At 47.1% G+C, this 24,918-nt stretch overlaps 1 protein-coding gene across 3 annotated transcripts in view; it reads left to right on the top strand.

The window, feature by feature from the left end:
• Positions 1 to 210: 210 nt before the first annotated feature.
• The window catches only part of LOC138450253 (B-cell receptor CD22-like), a 695,432-nt gene continuing 670,724 nt past the window's right edge, over positions 211 to 24,918 (top strand). For all 3 annotated transcript variants that reach the window (XM_069604828.1, XM_069604827.1, XM_069604826.1), the window contains exon 1: positions 211 to 334. The gene's annotated coding sequence lies outside the window, so the exon portion shown is untranslated. The remainder of the gene's footprint in view (positions 335 to 24,918) is intronic.

Below are 24,918 nucleotides of genomic sequence, written 5' to 3'. Positions count from 1 at the left end.
TATGAAGCGCATCAAGGTTGATGGGAGACACCTGCTGAACGACACAGGAAATGCACACAATCCCACAGAGCTCATTCTGCACAGACACTGCACGGTGATCCTAAGACCTGCTAAGGGACCCCGAGCATTTGCATTGCTTCGTCCACGTCATTGGAAACATTTTTGGTTTCTTCTGACTTTGAGCGAAGTTACTTCCTCTTTTCTTGAACTATGAAAGCAGGATAGCCAGCGTCGGCGATAGAGAGTGGGCTCTCGTAGTTGCAGCAGGCTGAAGACGACCCTACGTCGGCGAGCCTGTCGCAGGACTGAGAAGTCCCTACATCAGAATCAGAAGGTAATTCACTTGTTTTTCTTTGATTGATTTTTAAAATTGTGACTACGAGACATGCCGAGATAGTTAAATAATCCGCAAACAGCTATTGGAGATGAAGGAGGGGAAGGACCATTCACAGAGCGTTTTCCTATGGGATTGTGCCATTATAAAACGCTTCGGGGAATCAGGCCCTTTGTCTTTATGCAATTGCCTCAGAAAGTAGATTCCTGCCATTGTGTGCCCAGAGCCATCAAGGGACTAGAAGCACAACATGTTTCGCCATGTACACATCATCACGATGTGGTATTCAAAATCAATATTTTATTGTATATGTTAGGGTTTTGTTATTATGCACACTCTTTTCTGTGCTTGCCCGGCTTCCATGTGAGTTGGGCATGTTTGTCGAGGGTCGTTACAACTGCATGTGCACTATCGCCGTTTGCGTGTTCTTTTTTATTTTGCACTTAAACAGAAAAGTGGACTCTGTGGAACAGATGCTAGAATTAACTACTTTCAAAACATTATTTATCCATACAATAATTTATATTGAAGCACATGTATAACAGGCAGTGCAGCAGGTATACTGTACAAAGCATGTGTAGACAAGTACAAGAACATAAACACAAAGGACCCGATTCATGGAATTATATGCGCAGAAAATAGAGTACTTGCATACGCAAATCCGCCTTCGTCGATTCATGGAACCGAATGCGTGTTACTTTTCATGGAGTTTGCGCTGGCTCGGCAAGTCTGTGCGAGCTGTTGAGGGCCTTGCGTGATACTCTAAGGAGAGCGTGGCCGTGGCTTGCGCAGAGGGCTCAGAAGGGGGCAGAACACCAAAAATGGGTAAGAACTTGCAAAAAAGTGGGCGTTCCCAGGGATGGCTGGAGGCCGTCCCTCGCACACCCACAAATGCGTGGCACGAGGCATATTCATGGATTTGATCCTGCAACATCTCGGCTGGTAAATGGCCATGCAAGTCCTTCATATGATCTGCCACCCAAAGGCAGGCATATGTACACTTGCGCATAGGATTTGCCGCGCACAGGTGGGGTTGCATGTCAGATTCCAGGGTTTGTGTACTCAATCGGGGCTCCGATGTAACTTAGGGGTGCACGTAAGCAGTATAGCGGGGTGCAGGAATGTTTTGCGGGGCTTAGCATGCAGGTTTCCTGAGTTATTGCAGTTACAATTTTTTATACGCATGTTGTCAGGGTGCCGGATGCAGTTATGGGGCCCTCCGCGCAGGGTCCCCAAGTCACAGACCTGCTAAGGGGGACCCCACACACTGTTTCAAGGGTGCGTGTATTTGCGCCCGGGGGAGCACGCAAAGATAGCTGTTCTGGCTGTTTATGCTTTGTGTGTGGGCGTGTCAGAGCCATTCCGGGTGCGACTTGTGAATACGGATAATTTGGCGCTGTAAATTTCATAAGTAACAGGGCCGCACATTTTTCTTTCTGCACGCAGTCTCATCCAGTGTCCTTCTCTGCGTGCAGACCTTGCAGGATTTCTGCACACATTTCCATTAATCAGGACCTAAAAGAGCAATACTGCTGCTGTAAGACTATAAGGCCCTGTGCACTGCACCCAGTTAATTTGAATTGAGCGTCCTATCAATCATCGTTTCCCTGCTTTATGGCCATTTTGAAACTTGTTGCACCTAGGCCATTTTGCACTGTACCCTGATGAAGACAGGCATACAGCTGTATTTCACGTTTAAACTGATCTTTTCAGCTACTTTTTGATGCACACAATGATATGCTTTACAGTTCCAGAAAAGAGAAATCGTTGAAATTATCAGTCACTTTATTGAGTCACTACACAGTGTTCTCAAGATTCTCCCAATAAGGGATGCTGTACAAACACAAACTCCATGCATTTCCATGATGATTTGCACTTTACTAATGTTCAACTGAATTATGAGTGGATCGCAATCTCTGATGCCCTTCAATTATTGTTTACATTTGATTAATGTCAAATTAAGATTGTAAGTGTTCATAAATGCTGTTCAGAATGTACTGTTTAGGATGTCTTTTCCCTTGTGGGACATTTACAATGGATTTTTCCTCATTGCATTTCTGTTGTAATGGGTCATTTGTGTAGCTCTATTAGTTTTTATGTTTTTGTACTTGTCCACACATGTCATTTACAGTATACCTGCTGCGCTATTATATATTTGCTTCTATAGTAATTATTGCATGAATAAACAATGTTTCAAACACAGTTTCTTCTAGCGTCTGTTCAACAGACTCTACGTTTATGTTTAAAGTTCACTTTCCCCGAGCTGATTATGGGCTATGGGATCCCTGTTTTTCTTGTGAAAGCGTTTTTACTTTGCACCCATTTATTTGCCTCTTTCACTTATTTTTTAATGACGTGCTGCTAGACGGTGCAGCAAGAGAATGCCATGCGTAGCAAATTGGAGTACATTTAAAAGTTTCTAAGTCTAACAATGTAAGGTATCTGGAAAAAGCTATTGAAAATACAAAAATACAGATACATCACAGAGCGCTTTTCAGAGATAACAACAGAACAGGTATACAGTGGGTGGCAGGATACCAAGGAGCACAGAGGAGGGGTGCAGATGTACCGAGTGGAGGGGAGGAGGGGCGGGCAGCGTCTAGCTAGTCATGTGGTGCGAGGGGCAACGTGATGGCTTGGGTGTTGAGGAGGGGAGATTCCTTGAAGAGGTGGGTCTTGAGTTCTTTTCTGAATTGTAGGAGCATGGGGGTGAGTCTTAGGCAGAGAAGGCTTGTTTTCTGGCCTTTTCCTTTTTGCAGCGGTAGATTTTAAGTCTGCATGTGTCCTGGCTTCTGGTGGTGCGCTGCCCACCAGAAATGCTGAGTTTCTTCGCAAAGTAGCTGGGTGAATTGAGGGTGACTACCTTATAGATGATGCAGCAAGACTTGAAGGTGATTTGTGTTTGCAATGGGAGCCAGTGAAGGTTGATGAGGGCCAGGGTGATGTGGTCGTGTCTGTGTAGATCCTTAATGAGGCATTCGATCATGTGTAGGACACTTCTCAGGTTCCCAAGAGAGGACAATGGGAGGCCTTTGTGGAGTGCATTGCCCCATCCAGATGGGATAGGACCACTGCTTCAACGTTGGATCTAAAGCTGTCAAGAGGGAGGAATGGCATGACTTTCCACAGGAGGAAGAGCTGATGCCAAGCTTGTGAAAACAAAATCAAAATATCGAGGATGAGTACCCCAAAAGGAAACACACCGAACACGGGTTACAAAGGAACATACAAAGTACTTTATTTTATACTGAATCCAGTTACTACAAACAGAGCAAAAATCAGATAGCTTTCGGTCCTCAGTAAAACACAACGAACTCCAGCGTGGTTCAATGTGTTCAGTGAGAGATGCTGTACATTAGAATGCATAGGCTTTTTATACTTTTTGTGAGCACGATGTCCAGCCCCACTTTGGGTTAATATTCCATTAATACATCACCGATCTAGGGTTCATGCCAAGTCTCGCACATCCGCATATAACTGGTGTCAGGCTCCAACCTTCAAGCGCAGGAGTGGCACGAACCAACCACCCCCTCCGCGGTCTGGGTGCCTGCAAGTCACAGCTTACACAGACCTCCGAGACCCCGGCGGGGAAAGAGGGTTAGGGAATCGATGGTTGGACAGGAACTGGTTTTCAGGATAACCGGAACAAGGTTTAGGAGAGGGAAGGTGGACAGGACTGGGGGTGATAGGGTAAATAAAAACTAACAATTAAACATGCATACCCAAACCTGCATATGCATTACATGCCCACATTACAGACTGTCATCAATGAGGCAATTAGAGCAAAAGGACTTATCTCTGTTTTTGAGTGCTGGCCTCCTGCCTGCGCACTCTCAGGTCCGGTCTCCGGAGCAGATAAATGCTGCAAAGAGAGCTATGAGTTACTACCTTGTGAGTGTTTCCTCACACACACAACAGATGCATCAGTGGGTAAACAACATTCCTTCATGCACCCCCACGTTCTAACTCGTATGCCCCCTTGAGTGGGTTTCACCCTGATATGCGGTTAGGCCGCACGTGGCCCCGCAGTTCTCGCTGATCCACCTGTTAATATACACACGTAGCGTAAATAATAAACATGCCGCTAGCCGCACCTGGCGCAGTGTGACTTCAGTACAAGCCACGCCGCTGTGCTCCCAGTTGCGGTTCCCTTAGCTAGTGCACATGGCTAATTATGCATGCAAATAATATGCACTGCTCGTGGGATCGCTGCGCTTCGGTGCGAGTCTTGCACGGGTCTTAGCTTTGGATTAATGCTGGACTTACCTTTTGCCGAACAAGGGGACTGATGAGTCTGGGCGGTGCCCCGCTTCGCGTGAGAGATTTCTGACTGTTCGCCCCTGAACGCGGCTTTGCTGCCCAAGCGCGGTTTTCACACCATGTGCTGTAGCTGCTCCCCTGCGCTTGCTGTACTTATCTCAGGCGTGTGAGGGGCCCGGGTGATGGCTGGCTGGGGCGTGGCCCCTCGCGTGTGTCTCCTTCCTCGGAGCTGCAATAAACACGTCCTCTTCGTTCGGGAGTTCAAGCACAAGCCCCATGCTAACGTGCGCGCGCGCATGCGCGGATGCGCTCCACCCAACGTGGGTGGGGTTTTGTAGTTTCTGGCCCAGGGCCTGCTGGGAATTGGAGTTTGTAGGCCTTTGTGCCTGCAAAGAGGGCACAGAAGCCTTCGATAAGGCAATATCCGTTTGCGCTGGAGTTTTTTGTGTTTGTCCATGTGTGGACCACGTCCACAACTCACTCCAGGCTGCCCTCTACACAATCCCAATGCCTGCACCCTGACAACTGGTTTGCTTTTAATACATATATCAACAAGCCTATACGGCAACTGTGTATTCTGGGATTTCCCATGTATGTCTTCTTAAACATTAATACAATGTAGTTAAACAAGAGTTCTATGTTCAGTATTTGAATACATTGTCTTTATCATATACTCGTGGATTAGTTTCATTGCATGAGTAATCCTTTACACACAGGTCAACGAAGGACAAGGTCTCAGTTCACGACCTCAACAAGTGGCCTGCAGGCAAGTTACATATTAGCTACGTACAGAGGTCAAGACGGCCATGTTGTATTTTGGAATGACATCGTCCACCATTTTAACTCACAGGGTGACTTTACAAAGCAAATCCTAAAATGGCGGATTGACCTAAAATGGCGGCTTACATTGATTTTAAGGTCAGGACCATGCAACACAGATTTCTTCGCAAGCGACTTACGAGCAGCTTGGCGTAGGCCAATATACATATATTTATTGCATGAGGAGGCAAGATATAATTTCTCTTTTGACAAACCCTCCTTTTGGCCTATGCCAAGTGCTAAAACTACTTTGGATCTCCTTGCAAATAACTCCATGCATCATCGACCATGCACCCTGAATCGCTGTCGGAAATATCTATTGCCATTAGGTCATTCGCTAAAATTTCTTTCAACACATATTCTTTGGAAGTTTCATCTGGGGCATACACTTTATGTCCTATCAAACCTATCTCTTGTGCGCAACATCCCCCTAGCATCGAACATATACCAGGTAGACACTGAATACAGCAACAAAGAATCAACAGGATTCCCAAAATAATCAGCAAGACCGAAAGTACCTTCCAACCCCAAGATCGCAAGAAGTCCCAGAACCAAGCACTAAGATCCCAGTTTCCCTCGGGAATATGCACTTCTGAACTAAGGACATGCAGATTCTGTATTGCCTTGAAGATGGTTGGGGAGGAATCTGGTACGAAAACACAGCAAGCGGACTCCACTAATTTACACACTCCACCACGTTCAGCCAGAATGACATCTAATGCCATCCGGTTTGAAGTGCTACTAGTCTTATCGCCTTCTGTTCTAACGTCATATTATAGAGTATGTCCGTGGTCCGGTTGATGGTTCTCTCCAGTACTCTCGCTAGTTTTCTGATATCTCTGAATTCGCTATCTGCCCCAAAATGGCACAACTGATTTTGCTATATCTCCCAAGATTTGTGCTAGGATGTTACCATTCTCGTCCCACCGTGGACGAGCCTTTGAAACTTCTTTTGTACTAGCTATAAACACCCCAGGTAACAGGATCCCTAAATAAAACGTTTCCTGCCAATCCATGGGCAACCATGGGAATGCTACATTACCGCAGACAAAGTAGAAAGGGTCGCCTACATACAAATTTCCTCTGTATGAAAAAAGAAACTGAATCAGGGCTATGATTAACAGTGTTAGAAGGAGGCATGGCATCCTTATTGCCTACTGGAGCCATCTTAAAGGAAATCAAAGATTGGAAAGGACGAGACAGTTTATCAGAAGGCGTAATAGAAGCAACGTTAGGTTTACTCCTGTTTGCGAAAAGCGAGCAACCCAGGAGAGTCAAAACACGTTTCTCAAAACTATTCAAATTGGTGCCATCAAAGTTCTCTGAGATGCTATCATTCCAACGGCCAAAGAACAGTCCTCTAAGAGAAGCATAGCAAGCAGTTGTCAAAGGTAAAGGATGAATATACCAACCTAGCTCCTTATCCCCGTGTTGCGGTAAATGTGAGCAGACCCAACAGTTAGACTTATTAAAAATGGCATGCGTAGCATTCATGATAAGTAGTAGAGTATTATTGTGGTACCTTTGTCTAAGCTGGGAGTCCCTAGGGGACATAGTATGCAAATGTACAAAGGGAGTAGGAACAGCAGGTATACTTTCAGTGGGCAACAAGGATTCTAAAGGATGCATTTCCTCAAGGTACCACAATCCTAAGACAGTGACTATTATGAACACAAATATCATTATAAAAACACAGCAATACGTTTTTCGGGGCCCAGGCATTTTGTCCATTGTCTTGGTTGGTCCCCCCCTCATTTACAAGTCCCATACGAGCAGTAGCGGTGGCAGGCATTGTAGTCTTGATATAATATGATATGATATACCCCAATGTTCGTTGCTGGCGACCTCCTGGCTGCGCAACTTCTTAGTCCTTCCACAACCCTAGTCAACAGAATCCCCTTTCTCAAATTTGGCCAAACACAAGCCCTCGATGATCCATTTCTTTTTCGAATGCACAGCCGAACCGTGCCATAAGTCTATCAGATGCACAGCAAAACCGTGCCATAAGTCTATCAGATGCACAGCAAAACCGTGCTGTAAGTCTAATTTCTTGGACGCAGATTGTACCTTGCTTTTCCCAGTACTGATTGATCCAGAAACAATATGTCATCACTTCCTGTTGGAAGCAACGTGTCAGAGACAAGTGAAGATGCCGAATTTGAAACAGCAGTTTCCGGATGCAAAACTTTTGGAGAGTGTGGAGACAAAATGGCGGCTTCCCCAAGCCTCACGTGCTCAGAGAGATTCTCTGACACACTCTCGGCGCTACTTACTGCTTTGGGATCGTTGATTGCAGCATTAGCGAGGGGTTCTGTTTCTTATGTAACGTGTGGCACTGGGTGAGAGAAGTTTCTTGACGTGGGAAGCGTGGTTCCAGTTCTTTCTTCCAGAGACCAGCACCAGTGTTTGGGTGACCAACAGGACTTGGAACGGCCCACGCCAGCGAGGCGCAAGGCAGGAAGAGCGCTCAAATGCCTTGACAAGCACCCAACTCCCAGGCCGTATACTGTCCTCGGCCCTCGTATCGCACAGGTAAAGCTTCTCGTACCTGGTGATAAATCAAATACAGGTTTTAAGTCAACTGGCTGCAATAGTCTGAAAGTAAACATTTCTCAATGAATTGCATTTAGGAAGGTTCCAAATATTGGCAGGTCTCCCCATCACCACCTCAAATGGAGAGAGCCCAGTCTTAGTTTGAGGGGTTGTACGCATAGATAATAACACGATCAGTAAGGTGTCCAGCCATTTCAGTTTGGTGCCGGCACACATCTTAGCAAGCTTGTTCTTGATAATACCATTGTGTCTTTCTACTAGTCCGGGACTCTGAGCATGTCTGGCCGAATGGAACCGTTTGTCAACTTGTAACGCTGCACATATCTGCAGAATTACAGCAGTGACAAGATAACTCTTGGTAGCCCGAACGGCGGGAAGTATTCCCTCAACATGGTTTTTGCACTAGTCATGGCTGTAGCATCCTTAACAGGGAAAGCCTCAACCCATTTACTAAAAGCACAGATGACCACCAGTACATATTTCTTATTGTCACATCGTTCCATTTCAATAAAGTCAAAGTGGATAACTTCAAAGGGGACGAAGGGTGGCCCAAAACTTCCCTTTGGAGTTACTGTCCCCTTTCCCACATTGTGTTGTAGGCAAATCATGCAATCCTGGACGTAGCACTGGGCAATTTTTTAAATTTTGTCATTTACCCAAACTTTCTCTAACATTTTTGTCATCTTCTGGGCACATACATGCGTAGGACCATGGGCCATGATGACCATCATCATTACATTGTGTCAGGGAGTAGCCATTTCCCTTCCGCTATATCCACCCAACACCCGTCTTCATCAAGTTTCCCCAAGCCTTCAGCCCACCTTTTGGATTCTTGTAACGTGGCATCAGCTTGGATATCCGGTACAGACCCAACACCCTCATCCATTGCATAAGCATTTACAGTCTCCCTCGAAACATACATCTCCGTAAGGGGATCGGTAGCAGTTTGTCTAGCTATCTGATCAGTGAAAGCATTGCCTTTCTCTATGTCATCTGTAATTTTTCGATGTGCCGCACATTTCATAACTGCTAACTGAATAGGGAGCGCAAGCGCTGAGAGTAGTTGTACTATTAGGGAGCAATGTTGGATTTTGGTGCCATGTGAAGTTAGGAACCCTCTCTCTGACCAAAGTCTCCCAAAGTTGCGAACCACCCCAAAGGCATACTGACTATCAGTATATATATTTACTGCAAGCCCTTCGGAAAGTTCACAAGCTCGGGTCAATGCTATAATCTCTGCGGCCTGCGCAGAATTATGCATGATTCTCTTAGTTTCCACAACTGTGCTTAATGTAGTGATTGCATAAGCAGCTGTGGATGTACCATCCGGAAGTTTGAAGCAAGAGCCATCACAGAACAGTTCTCCTTGCAGATTATCCAAAGGAGTGTCTTTCAAATCAATTCTACCCTTTGTCTCTTGTTCGATAGTATACAGACAGTCATGTGACTCTTCATCGCCGCAAGTAGTATCTTGCGGGAAAGGTAGGAGTTCATCCGGATTAAGAACACAACACCTCTAAATTTGAATGTGAGGAGCAAACAAGATCAATTCATATCTTGTCAACCGTGCAGAAGTGAGGTGTTGCATTTGGGTTCGGTTCAGTAGAACATCTACAGAGTGAGGCACCATCAGGGTTAGATCATGGCCTAGGACTATTCCCTCACTCTGTTTTACAGGCGCAGCAGCAGCGACAGCTCGCAAACATCTTGGCAAAGTGCATGCTACAGGATCAAGGGCGGAAGAAAAGTAACCGCACGGCCTATTCTTCCCTCCATGTTCCTGCGTTAATACAGCCAAAGCACATCCATCACATTCATGCACATTCATGCACAAACAACACAAAGGCCTTTTCATAGTTTGGTGTGCCCAAAACTGGTGCAGAGCATAATGCAGTCTTAAGCAAGTCAAACGATTGCTGGTGTTACGGGTTCCATGGCAAAGGCGAAGAAATGCCCTTCTTTGTCAAAGCCAACATCGGTTTGATCACTAGTGAAAAATTTGGGATCCACAACCTACAGTAAGAAGCCATACCTACCAAGGCTCTAACTTCCTTCTGTGTATTTGGGACAGACATGCCAGAAATGTGTTTTATTCTTTCAGGTGTCTTCGTACCTCCTTTGACAGGAGATAGCCTAAATAGACGACCTCCTGGCAACAATATTGAACATTTTTAAGCAAAACTTTGTGACCATGCTTAGCTAGATGGATAAGCAATAACACAGTGCCCTCCTTACAGGCGCTCTCAGAGTCAGCAGCTAAGAGCAAGTCATCAACATACTGAAGCAATGTACAAGTAGAGGGCAATTCAAGGGTATCAAGTTGTTCTTTCAAGGCCCTACTATAAATGCTAGGACTCTCTGTGTACCCTTGAGGTGCACGAGTAAATGTGAACGAGCGTCCCCCTAGGGTGTACGCGAACAAGTATCTACTATCCTTGTGTATAGGAACACTAAAGAAAGCATTCTTTAGATCCATCACACTAAAGTAAGTAGCTGTAGTTGGAATCATGGTTAGGATTGTCATTACATCAGGCACAAATGGAAATTGTGGGGTGACGACTTTATTAATGGCACGTAAATCAATTATGAAACGTAATGGAATTGCATTATCGCCTTTCTTGTACACGGGTAAAATCGGACTATTACTCAAACCTCCGGAAATTTCCTCAATCACCCCGCGATGCACAAAATCGGAAACAATGCATTTCAAAGCTCGCTAGCCCTCAACTGAAATCTTATATTGGGGAATGCGTGGCAGCTCAATTCCGTGTTTCAAAACTATCTTAACAGGTTCAATCTGTAAAACACTGACATCATTGTCGTCAACAGCCCACAAGCTCTCTGGTATATTAATGAATTCTGGCGGCAAAGGTCTAGTCAAGAATTGCGAGACAGAAAATTGCTGTGGTGAAATCGTCAAGCGCACTCCATCAGAAGAACAATAGATCACTGCATTTAATTCTTTTAACAGATGCAACCCCAGCAAGTTCTCTCCACAATTCGAAGTCAACAGAAATGGACAGTGTCATAAAGGGACCCAAAGAAATAAGTACCGGCGAAGAAACCGGACAAACAACTGGTGTGCCAGAAAACCCTACAGAAACATTGGTTTGCCCTGACAGTGGAATGCTTGGAACCCGTGAATGATCAATGGAACACTTCTGTGCTCCAGTGTCTATCAAAAACTGATGTTTCCTATTTCCCACCATCATTTCAACATAGGGACCTTTCTGATTGACGGGAATAGGTGTAGGTTCCAAACCCTGCTTCGGGCAATCCTAACGAAACAGAATGTCATCAAAAGGAAGCTCTTCAGATAAATATGCAGCCAGAAGGATGATCAAATATGTTCCTGGTGTCCACACTCGAAATCCGATTGTCCTGTGAAAAAGGTTGCTGAGGATCCTGTCTAAACTGACTTCTACCAGGGCCCTCTACACCCAGGCGATCTCTGGATCGTCTACCCATATTTCCAAATGTGTTATTCGACCTTTGTTGAAGGACGGGGCATTGTGCACGCCAATGACCCTTTTGACGACAATAGGCGCACTGGTTAATGTTCACAGGACCCAAGGGCACATTCCCTTGCGGGACATACTGACCTCTAATCTGAGAACTACCCCCTCTGGGGCCTCTAACAATTTGCTGCAATAGAACTTTAGATTTCAAATCACCTTTTCGTTTTTCAACTCTATCTTTTTCGTTATTGACACGGTTCTCGTAGTACTGAGCCATGTGCAGTACTTCTGATTGCGATTTCGCCTGCCAAGCGCTCTCAGAAGACATAATTTGTGACTGGATGTCAGGCAGCAATCCACGCACAAATTTGTCCACAAATAACCTTTTCCCAGAACCTGTGCCTAGGTCTTGTCCACTGAAATCCGAGAATACCTGTTCGAACCGATTAAAGAACTCGGTAGCACCCTCAGACTTTCCTTGGACACAGGCCGTAAGTTTGTTCCAAATAATTATTTTCTCTGGAATTATGGTTTTCAATTTTGCAATGATTCTATCAGGCAAAATTAATATCACCTGAGGCGGTCTTTCCCCAGCTGGCCTTTATCCATCGAGTCTAGTTATATTCACCCATGTATCTCCCAACCCTGGCACGTCGTCTATAGTTCTAACTTGTTTCCACAAATCTACGGGCAGGAGTAGAGGAAATAACAAATTAATATCACCTAAGGTGAACACTGAGGATTGCACGACGGACTCTATTTCTTTATAGAATCCTGTCGGATTTTTCCTAATATCACGAATAGATTGCCTAATAGTATTCACTTCCTGTCTTGAGAACGGGACGTGAACAAACTGTGATACATAATGTGCAGGAATGTCCACAGCGACTATATTTCATGCAACATCGGCCGCAGTCTCAACCTTTTGGACAAATGTCGGAGGAACCTCTCTCATAGGCAACTGAGAAGTAGGTGACTCCGAACGCTTACTAAGCAACAGAGCTAAATCGAGCGCTAAAGCAGTCGAAGAAGTGTCAAGTGAAAAAGCTCTCTTGTAAATACTCAATAACTCTGTGGGACAACTAATCTTTCTTTTTAGATAATCATCCTGTAGGTACTCTATCATTACCTGTATCACTTTCCTCTGCATTTCTGGCGTATACTGACTATATGTGTCATATACTTCAACTGGAGTTATCGACATATCCGAAATCCAACTAAGTGCGTCCTTCGTACAAATTCGTGCTTCCTCAGATATCAATTTACGACAAGGAAGGAACCGTTTCTGTACATACATACTTTCCTCCTCATCATCCTCATTCTGCAACTCTTTTAACTCCTTTCTATACCCAAATAACCTCTCGACATGCTCATTTACTTTCTCCACAGTGTCTCTAGAAAACGCTTAAGTATTTAGATCCCTTAACCCTTGCAGGAGATCTGTATTATTTAATTTTCCCTACATTATACATAAATGAATCCCTAAACCTTCCATTTTTCTCAGGAAAATGATCCATATTACAAAGTGTGACAAAAACATTAGCTTGATCATCCCTCTCCATACAATGCTTAGCCCATGCAATCAACCCACGTTTCTTCTCTGGTGGTACAGTATTGCGAGTGACAACCTTCGACCCTGCACCTCGATCGACTACAAGCGGCCCAGGACCACTTAGAAGAGAGGGAGTAGGCAAATTCAATGGAGGTACTGTCACTGGTCCGATAAGAAGAGGTGGAGGAGCTGGAGGAAGGGGAACATTAGGAGGAGCAGGAACAACAGGAAAAACAGCAGGTAGAGCAGGAAGAACAGGAGGAAGAGGCAAAGCAGCAGGAAGAGGAACATACAAAGGTGGCGCAGAGGCACCAAGCCTTCGTTCAATTAACAATGTTTCTATAAATTCATCGGAAGCATGGAGGTCTTTGGAAGGATATATTTTTTGAATTCCAAGTGAGAAAGCCCTATCCATATTCCTAGTCGATTCAGAATGTTTATCTTGGTCCTACAATAATGCTTTTTCAGCATTCGTCTTATGACGGCGAGCATGTTTTTCCCTACTTTTAAGTTGTTGCAACGCTTCTTCTTTCCAATTCTGCAAAACATCAAATGTTGCAGGTCTAGCCTTTTTCTTTAATAGAATTGACTCTAAATACTCAATACGAGGGATTTCAAAACTACCATTGATTGGCCACTGAAGTTCGGAGGTATGTCTGGTTTGTCTGTGCCAAATGTCATTAAATACTATACTTCCAATGCCATGCTTACAGTACATAGTACATGCCGGCGACCCCTCCTGTGGTGCAGGACGGCTAAATTCCAAAGATTGTCTATCGCTGCAGAACAACGCCCTGAAGCAGGTAGACAATTTCCCAGGCATATTAAATTATTGGTGTTACCTGGTCAATAATTGTGTCTGCAGATACAATGCGCCAAATTCAAATTATCAGGGTTGAATTAAGAGTCGGGTCACGACTCACCTGAACAAACCTAAGGAGGTCCGATCGGATTTCAAAGAATCTTACCTAACTAATCTTACCTCGTGTATGGTGATTTCGGCAAATCTGCCCGCCTCGATAAGTGGACCCTCGTCATGATGCTGTCTCGGACCACAAGCTAATCATCCAGGGATCGGGTCGTGCAGCGCTGCTGAGGTGTCGCGTCTCATTCAGTGGGGCACCTTTTTGTTACACCGTCCGATCCCGGTCGGATAGACTGCGTCAACCTTCAACAATCCGGCATCAATCTTGAGGGTCCCTATTCGGGCGCCAACTGTGAAAACAAAATCAAAATATCGAGGCTGAGTACCCCAAAAGGAAACACACCGAACACGGGCTACAAATGAACATAAAAAGTACTTTATTTTATACTGAATCCAGTTACTACAAACAGAGCAAAAATCAGATAGCTATCAGCCCTCAGTACAATACAATGAACTCCAGTGTGGTTCAATGTGTTCAGTGAGAGACGCTGTACATTAGAATGCATTGGCTTTTTATACTTTTTGTGAGCACAATGTCCAGCCCCTCTTCGAGTTAATATTCCACTAATACATCACTGATCTAGGGTTCATGCCAAGTCTCGCACATCCGCATATAACTGGTTTTCTTTTAATACATATATCAACAAGCCTATACGGCAACGGTGTATTCTGGGATTTCCCATGTAGGTCTTCTTAAACATTAATACAATGTAGTTAAACAAGAGTTCTATGTTCAGTATTTGAATACATTGTCTTTATCGTATACTAGTGGATTCATTTCATTGCACAAGTAATCCTTTACACACAGGTCAACGAAGGACAAGGTCTTAGTTCACAACCTCAACAAGTGGCCTGCAGGAAAGTTACATATTAGCTACGTACAGAGGTAAAGACGGCCATGTTGTATTTTGGAATGGCATTGTCCACCATTTTAACTCACAGGGTGACTTTACAAAACGAATCCTAAAATGGCGGATTGACCTAAAATGGCGGCTTACATTGATTTTAAGGTCAGGACCTTGCAACACTGATTTCTTCGCAAGCGACTTACGAGCAGCTTGGCGTAGGCCAATATACATATATTTATTGCATTAGGAGGCACAATATAATTTCTCTTTTGACAAGCTGTCTGAGTTTTCTTTGGTATGTCTGGCTTGAAGGAGAAGTGTTTGTCAATGTGGAACCTGTCAATACCCGTCAAAACAAACCCCCAGATCCAACTACTGCAATATAAGTGAAGTAAAGGCCTCCCATCCAATACATATATAATTCTCTTAGGTTGTCTGTGTATTGGGAACTGAGCATGTCCACAGCCATCCTTAACATGAGGCTCTGCTCAAGCCCTAGGCTTGGAAAGGAAACATAATTTTCTGATGGCCATTACATCCTATCAGAGTAACTGATATTGAAGCCATATTATCGTGTCACCCAAATCAAAGCCACCTGAATCAACTTTTTTGGTTCAATGCAGTTTAATGTTAAGGTGAGTTTTGTGAAAAATGAAGTGATCACTATGGCCAGTGTGCATTATAAACCTATTACTTATTTTACATCCCTTTTATGACAGAAATATTTATTAAAATAAACAACTTTTGTAATTGTTATGTTCTTAAAAGCTCTTTGATTGTATGCAATACAAGCAGGAACCATCATTGTTACTATATTTCCCCTTTCTCATAGGGGTGTTATGAAAGAGTAATATATGAGTGTACTAGACTGTCCAACTTGTGATTAACTTCTTTCAGAAAATAATTTACGTTGTTATTCATTCCTTATGGTTAGGTGCTTTTGCAAAAAACTGAACAGCTGGCATTCTGTGTATTCTCTCTGATCCAGTTAATGCAATACAATATGTCAACACCTTCATTTGGGATGACACTCCCAAATACAACTCAGTGTAAATGCCTGCCTCAACAAATGTGTGAGCCATGCATTCACAATGAATTCCATCGGAATCCACCCGCCTTTACCAGGTGGAAACAACAGGCGAATTCTGTTGTAATCTATTGGTTAACCACCAGCATGAACATCTTATGCTGGCTGAAAAAATAGGCAGATATTCAAGGCTGAGAAGGAAGGGGGTGGACAGTTATAGTTTGTCCCAATCCCAAACTTTACCTGGCAAATAATGTGAAGTCCCTCAGACTGGTAAAAGTGGCTGTAATGATTACTGACACTTTTATGACAATTTGTTACTGATCCAGAGGTTTGAAAAATGACACACAAAGACACAGATAAAGAAAGCGAGTGAAAGAGTGAAAGAATGAATGAGTACAAGCTCTACATCTTATGGATCTAGCTGTGGCCAATGCATGATGCAGTGGCCACAGCTAGATCCATAATAGTACTTCGTACAGTGCTGTTAGTAGGATGTATACAACTGAAACCATGACATTGTTCCAGCTCATCCTTGATTTAATAGGCCACTTCAATCTGATTAATCATGCAGAAAGTTTACATGCATTGCATTGGGCATTGAGCATTCTAACTATTTTGCAATCTTAACATTTCCATTGGCCAACATTGACCTGGTGTGACAAATTGGATTCTGCTTTGCAGGAGTAGGGAAAGAGAAAGAGAGACAGAGAGAAATAAATGGTGGAAGTCTCCTTCCATTCACCGTAGCATTCCTGCCTACTGTAATCCCACCTCCTTTAGACCTTTAGAGATACAGCACCCTGGTGAGAGGCTACTCCTTTTTGAGTGGGTGTGTTCCTTTGATGCCCAAGCCAAGGCCAGCTGCCTGCTGGGCGACTGTCTCCAGTGGAGCGTGTCACCTGCCCTCAGAAAGAGATAATAGAAGAAGTCTGGTCCCCCTGGTTCCTACCCTGCCACTTGGCAGTCTCCACCTAGCTGACCAGAATACACATCACCTTCCACAGCCGAGCTGGCTCACCGGAGCGGACACAAGTGCGATATCAATTGGAATGTGGCAGCCATGATCATAAGTAGCGGCATGCGCCATGTCTAAACTCAGGCATAGCTTTATTTGAGCATTTACCCTGCCACCATTATGGGTTACTTATGCTCCTCGTAGTTTTGATAAAGGGGACATATCCTAAATGTCGTCCATGCGTTGCAGAGACTTGGTTGTTGCTCCAGCTATCGAGGGAGCATCTGGTGACCTTTGAACCTGCTCTACACTACAGGTGGAGCAGGTGTTGCAGATTGGGCTACTGATGCAGCAGTGCACAAGTGCACTATGATTTTGGCATGGAGTTGACAAAAATGAGAATCTGGTTAGCAGTTTACCCTTTCGGCAACGGAATTATCTGCATCATTTAAGTTATTAATACAAATCAAAAATGCAAGGGCTTTGCACTCTTACCAAATGTAAATTCCTCACACCTGGATACCAGCAAGCCCATATAATGTGTATAATGTCATATTGTGCCGACCAGTCTCCCATTCCAAGATTTCCCACTGCGGGCACATGTTAAATTGTCCAATGGCAAAAGGGCAGTCGTTTATATTGCATACATTTCAATTTCACTTCTCTAAGGCCTTCTTATGACTGATTAGAGCGCAGACCCATTTCTTTCAAAGATGCATTGTAATTATTTTGAAAGAAAAGTAAGCGGATTTATGATCTATGCCTCGCATCAAAGTCCTGTGACCGGCTGCCACCCAAACCTTTTTTTCAGCCCAAAAAAATAACATGGTCGCTGTAGGTGTTTTAAATAAGGCTACTAAAACAATTTCTAAACAACATTTTTTTTTAAACTTCTTTTTATTAACTTGACAGCACAACAAAGAAAAACAGAGGGAGCCACATGGCACCAGTGCAGAAACACGCAATGAGAATTTTTAGGCAATACAATTCGTATCAAAAAGTGACTTTTTTAGAAGAATGGAGAGTACAGGTTATTAACACATACATTTTAACATGACATCCACTATGGGGGACCGCCTGGGGAGGCAGTGGCGGAAGTTGATGGTGAGGCCAGGGCAGAGATATAGTCTCAAAATTTCGGCCAGACATCCCTCGGCCTGGAGCGGGAGCACTGCATCGCACTCCAGGACTGCTCGGTGTCGTGAGCCCATGTGACCGAACCGAGCCATTGTGTATAGGTAGGCGCTCTAGGGCGGAGCCAACATAATAATATACAGCGAACTGCCAGCAGCATACAGAGACCTGCCAGTTTCTTAGAGTCTCGAGGCAACTGAGGGAAATCATGGAAAAAACAATGCAGTGGGGTAGGGGTTATCGGGTGTTCCAGAATGTCAGATAATGTAGAGCAAATATCTAGCCAAAATTGGGATAACCGGGGGCAGAGCCACAGCATGTGCATGTAAGACGCTTGGTCTGCGCCACACCTGGGACAGGAGGGGGGGTTAGCATCGGAGATGCGATGAAGTCTCATAGGTGTATAATGATACCTGTGCAGGATTTTGAACTGGATGAGTTTGAATTTAGTGTTGTAGGAAACCTCGTGGGTGCGGGCGCACATACGAGCCCACCTCTCATCAGTGACCTCCGAGCCAAGATCCTTCTCCCATTTGCGACGAAGCTCGGTGAAGTGGGGGGCCCGCTCTGGATTGAAGTAAGGCGTAGAGCCTCGACACTTTGCCTTTGAAGGAAAGATAGGAGCAGAGCTCCTCTACTATCGGTTCAGCGGGAGGCAAGGCGGGGAAGTCTGAGTATCTGGCTATTACGGTGTCCGCGGAGTGAAGAATACTTTAGCCACACCGAGGGTCGGCGCCTGAGTAAGGGGGGAAGGTCAGACTATTCTATAAAGTTCCCCTGCTCGAAGGCATCGCGCAGAGTCAGGAAGCCTGCAGTAGCCCAGCGGGTGACCACTGAGAGTGGAACGTGCGGGACACCGGGCAGGAAGTTCCACAGCGGGAGGTCCCCGTGGAACGGGCAGGGAGTGTCAACCATGGACCAGAATTTGGAAAGGGCCAGGGATGTGCTGGTCACTGGATTCGCAGAGTTCGGATCAGGGAGGATCGGTTGGAGGATCAGGGAACCTATCACCCGGTCACAGACAGACAGCTTCTCAAGGCGAACATGTGGGGGGGGGTCGACAGTATTGAACCAAAATGCTGCAAACTGTGATTGGGCCACCACCCAGTATCTGACAAAATCGGGAGCGCTGAAACTACCCAACGCCTTAGGGGCGGATAGTGTGGAGAATTTGAGGCGGACAGCTCCGGAGTGCCACAGGAAGGTGTTACATATGCTGCGAAGCATTCGAAAAAAGTTATCCCCTGGCCAAAGAGGCGGATTAGTAAATCGGTACAGTAATTGGGGTAATACAATCATTTTGAGTATACCAATCCTGCCCGCAAGCGAGAGGGGAAGTTTAGTCCAGCTGGCGGCCTTAGCCTGCAGGGTAGTTAGATAGGTGTGGAAGTTGTCATCGCGCAGCTGGGGTGTGTGCCGGGAGACCACCATGCCTAAGTAGGTGAAGCTATTGGGACACCAGTTGAATCCATGCAGCTCGGGGGGAGCCTGTGTGAAGTCTGTGAGCAGAAACAATACAGATTTAGAACAGTTAATCCTCAGACCGGATAGGTCACTGAAACGGGCCACATCGCTCAGTATGGGCAGAAGGTTGACTACAGGGGATCGAACATACAGCAGGGTATCGTCAGCGTAGAGGGAGATTATCTCGGTCTGGCCAGATGTGCGCAACCCTCTGTGCGAGTGCGACTGTCTAATCATGTCAGCAAAGGGCTCCATGGCAATAGCAAAGATAAGCGGGGAGAGGGGCATCCCTGGCGTGTACCTCTAAAAATCTGGAGGGGGGAGGAGCACCTATCTTCTGTGCGGACTTTGGCGGACGGGGCGGTGTAAAGGAGCTTTATCCAGGTGCAGAAGTTAGGACCGAAGTTACATTTCTCAAGAACACACCATAGGTATCTCCATGAGACTGAATCAAAAGCTTTTTGCATGTCCAATGCAGCCGCCACTGCCTGGGTGGCAGGGTCGATCCTGGTGATCACATTGAAAAGTCTCCTCAGATTTAGGGAGGTGGACCTGCCGGGGACGAAGCCGGCCTGATCTGGATGGATAATGTGGGACATGTACGGAGCTAAGCGGTTAGCAAGTAGCTTGGCAAATATCTTAATGTCACTATTGATCAGAGAGAGGGGACGGTATGAGCTGCACTGCGTAGGGTCTTTTCCTGATTTAAGGAGCACTGTAATCAATGCCTCCCGGAGGGACGGTGGGAGTATGCCCCTGTCGCACGATTCTTCCCAGAGCATTAGTAGGTGCGGCGCCAATTGGGTCTTGAATAGCTTATAGAAGTCCATCGGGATCCCATCGGGGCCGGGGGCTTTACCGGATGCCAGTGACTCAATGGCCTCCACAATTTCCTCTAAGGCGAAAGGCCTCTCGAGGGAGGCGCTAGCGTCGTCCGACAAGACTGACAGAGGAAGACTCTCCAGAAAGGAGTTGATATCGGAGACCTGGGAACTGTCTAGCTCCGAGTACAGGGACGTGTAGAATGCGAGGAACTCGGAATTGATGTCCTGAGGGGAGGTGGCAAGTGTGCCATCTGGCCTGGAAATGGCAGGGATATGGGGGGCCCCAAACTCGCGGCGCAATAGTCTAGCCAGCATTCTGCCGGGTCGTTCACCCTCGCCGTATTTTCTCGCTGATTGGGGGGAATCTAGGAACCTGACCTCGCGCTCAGCAAGGCCACGAAACCTGTCCAACTCAGAGCCCAGGAGCGCTAGTGTGGCCGGGGAGTGGTCCTAAGCATATTGGGATTCATAGACGGAGAGGGCCGATTCGCTGACAGCGATATCGGCACGGATGTCCCTAAGTATGCCACTGCACTTGGAGATGGCAACCCCTCTAGTGTGTGCTTTAAAGGCCTCCCAAAGCACTGCGTATGTTGGGACAGAATGTAAGTTAAACTCGAAATATTCCTCGATAGAGGTCCCAAGCTCAGACACGAAAACTTGGTCAAGAAGCGAGTGGGGGCTCAGCCTCCACTGTCTAGTTTTATTGGCATCTAATCCCCAGTTCAAAGAGATTAGTACAGGTGAATGGTCCGATAGCGTCCTGGGGAGTATGGCTAAGTGGGTGATGCATCTAACGAGTATATCTGTGACGAGCCATCTATCTATCCTGGAGTGGGAATCATGCACTGAGGAGTAGAAGGAGTATGTACGGTCATCGGGATACATCAGGCGCCAGGCGTCTACCAATGCCAAGCGGGGGAGCGAGGTGAGGATAGAATATGCTGCCCTAGAAAGTTGGCGGGGGCGAGAACCCGATCTATCCAGGTTGACATCTAGTATCGTGTTGAAGTCACCGCCCCATAGAATGGGAATTAGGGGGTAGCTCTCGAGTAGAGTGGCCAGGTGAAGGTAGAAGTCAGGGTCGTCAATGTTGGGACCATATATGTTCAGAATGGCTATTTCCTGTTGCTGTAATATACCGGTGATGAACACAAACCTACCGAGTGGGTCTATGTGGGAGTGCTGACACGTAAACTTCAGGCTTTTATGTATTAGGGTGAGGGTGCCCCGGCTCTGGGTGGAGTAATTAGTATAATACCTCTGGGGGCCCCATTGCTTGGCAAAACGCTCACAGTGTTCTGAGCGAGCGTGGGTTTCCTGCAGGCACAGGATCTTCACTCCGTGGCGTTCGGCGTGAAGCTGAATCTGTCGCATCTTTTTATGGTTGCCCAGACCCCTGATGTTCCAACTCATAAAGGCCAGAGTTGTCTCAGCCATATTTGAAGGGGTGATGGTGGAATAGATAAGAGTGGATTCCAGTAGGGTGAACGGTGTGTACCCATGATGTATGCGGCCCTCCGACCATATGTGTGAATTGATTGCATGTGGTGCCCGTGGTGCCTCTGAAGGCTGTCAAGAGTTTTACAAACCATAACATTCCCAAATTACCCACCACCCACATCCCTCCCCCAATCAGAGGGACGAGACCCAAACACAACCACAACAAACGTAAACTTTTAGGCATCAACGCCTGGGGGTCTGCTTGCGGCCGGGCAATGGCGCGCCGGACCGGGAGAGCGTAAGGAGAGTTATGCTACGTAGTAGGATTAGGCAGGGCATTTAGAGTGTATGCGAGTTACCTCGGGTCCAAATCTGTGAAAGAGTGGGCCCAGCGGAGATTGGGATGTCGCCGTGTGATAGGACGCGGTAACCACATAGTTGGGTGTGTATTTAGCTAGAAGGGACATGGGTCCCGCGGGCAAAACGAGCAAAGTGACTGGGATGAAATGTCGGGTGACTCCGGGAAGGGACCCCTGAGAAATGGTCATTACAGTGAGCGGAACAGTAGCAGGGTGCGAAATACACCGACACAGATAGGAGATGAAGCAACATCAGCAACATGAACTACAATAAAGTACGATGAATAGGGGCAATCGCGGGGGGGAGCGCCGTGGCGGGCCCACCCCGTGGGTCAATTACAACAGCAATCATTGAGAAACCATACAACCCATATCAACATTGTCTACATCAACCCGGAAAGTGTTCATCTATAAATTTCGAGGCTTCTTCGGGGATAGTGAAAAAGTGTGTTTGATTAGAGTGTACAATCCTCAGTTTGGCGAGAAAGAGCATGGAGTACTTGACCCCTAGGTCCCGGAGTCTCTTTTTCACCGCAAGGAAGGTCTTACGTTCCTGCTGCACAGCCACAGAGTAATCCGGGTACAAGTGTATCCTTGCCGCCCCAAGATGAAGCTCACCCTTGGCCCTGGCCGCACGGAGCAGGGCGTCGCGGTCACGGAAATTGAGGATTCTGGCAATGATAGGGCGGGGTGGGGCACCCGGCCTGGGTCTCGGGGCCAGAGAGCAGTGAGCTCGCTCCACTGCGAATTGTGCCGAAAGGTTGGGGCTATCCAGGAGGGTCAAAAGGGTGCGCTCCACATAGTCCTCCATGGGCTCCCCGATATCGTCCTCGGGAATGCCAACAATGCGGAGGTTATTCCGCCTGGAGCGGGATTCAAGGTCGTCCTTTTTCTTTTCGACCATAGAGACCCGGCTGGTCAGGGTGGTCACAGCTGTGCGAAGGGAGACCAGGTCGTCCTCTGCGGTGCCGACCCTAGTCTCGATCTCAGCGACCCTGCTGTCTGTTCTTCCGATATGGGCCTTTATGGATGAGATGGTCCCGTTCATATCGTCCAGCTTAGTGTGGAGCGCGGTAAAACCCTCTCGCATGTATTCCATCATTTTCTGCGAGTCGTCGGAGGTAGAGGGCGTTGCTATGACTGGCGACTCCTCAGTTAGCGGCTTGGAGGGAGTTTTGGCAAACATATTTAGCGAGGCCTGCCTCTTGTTAGATCCGGCTCCTTTGGTCATGGTGATAGGACGCGTCCGGTGTCCAGGATCAGGTGCAGGTATGGCAGGAGGCCTTCCGATCGACGACCCGTAGGACGCCCAGGTGGGGAGGAAGGAAGGTATGGAGAGCAGCTGACGAGTCTGGGGGAGAAACAGGGGCCCCCAACAGAGCACAGCGGGCGAGACCGCCGGGCCCAGGACCAGTGGGATAGGTCAGAAGTGAGGCTGCCAGTGGTGTGTAGGAGGAGCTCAGTAATTGTAGGGGGTGAGGACCCTTCCTCCAGGAGTGCTCCGGGGTTATTGGCGGCCGCCAGCAGAAGCCTGGGAGCAGGCGAGATGGAGGCCGGAGAGAGCTGTGGTGTCCCAGAACAAGTGTCAGCTGGGGCTCAGGGACCAAGATCGATGCAGGCCGAGACCACAGGAGCGGGCAGGGGGCAGCACCGTGGTTAGCACGGCCCGTAGGCTCAGCCGCAGCTCAGGACCGTAGTAGACGGGAGCAAAACCAATCGGCCCCCCTCCCCCGAACCCCCATACCTTGTCGTGGATCAGAGGGGCCGCGCCCCGCCGGAGGGGGGGCGCTGCAGGTAGGCAGATCGGAGAAGCAGGTGTCCGCGGTGAGGGGTCCGCTCCCCGCGGCTCGAGACAAGGAGCCAGGCAGTGAGGCGTCACGGGCGCCGCGGGTAGGGGGGGGCGCCGCAGGTAGGCAGAGCGGAGAAGCAGGTGTCCGCGGTGAGGGTTCCGCTCCCCGCGGCTCGAGACAGGGAGCCAGGCAGCACGGCGTCACGGGCGCCGCGGGAGCCGGCCGATACAGGCTGCCACAGGTCCGGGCAGGGTGCGTGGGATCCACAAAAGGAGCGATGAGGCCGACGATGGAGCGCGGGAGCCGGCCAGCCCATGCCGGCGAGGAGGGCTCTGGCGCCCCTCCCCCACAGCGGCCCGCAGCGCCGCGTCCTGAAGTGGATGGGAGATCCACAGCCGGTGGAGCCGCGGGCGGGCGGCCAGGCGTAATCAGACCCCGGCGGAGTAGAGGGCAGCAGTATGGTCCACAGGGGGGGCCGCGGGGCCAGAAATCCGCAGTAGTGCAGCGGATGCGTTGAGGAGGAAGCACCACCCGCACACGGGAGGATAGCCGCAGCAGAAGAGTCCTTTTCAAGGAATCATACGCTCTCCCGGCTCGGAGCTCTGCAGTGAGGCGGCCATCTTACTTCGGCGCAACAGCGCCCCCCTCTAAACAACATTTAAGTTGCAGGTATAAGATGACTTTAAATGTAAGGTTACAGCTTGTGATGCTGGAGAAATCTTAGTGTTAGTGTGAGAACAGTAGATGACATTATATACATGCCCGTTGTATTAGGTGAATTCCCATGTTTCCTACATGCTGGACTCACAATAGCAAGTTTAATGTTTGTATTACATGTCATATCACAATTATCTAAATATCTAGCTTAGCCCCTTGATGAAACTATGGAATGAACCACATCCAATGTTACACTAATGCATGTACACTTACATACTGCACCTTAGTGTGGGGTCCACCAATAGAGCTTGATGAAATTCCTGGTCCAGCTTTATACAAGTCAAATGGCAGATGAGCATGAGGTGTGATGCTCTCTGGCATGCCATCAACTTACGTAGAAATTAAATCATTTTGCGTCAGGATATCACAATTCTCAACCTATGTGATTTCAAACCTATAGAAAGCAGAAGGATATGCTCTTTACTAGATTTATAATTGGCTGATGCTGGTCCT

This window comes from Ambystoma mexicanum, chromosome 1p, assembly GCF_040938575.1.
Source record: "Ambystoma mexicanum isolate Mex_15411 chromosome 1p, UKY_AmexF1_1, whole genome shotgun sequence".
NCBI lineage: Eukaryota > Metazoa > Chordata > Amphibia > Caudata > Ambystomatidae > Ambystoma > Ambystoma mexicanum.
Note: the sequence above shows the minus strand (reverse complement) of the source record. Positions and strands in the feature narration are given on the sequence as shown.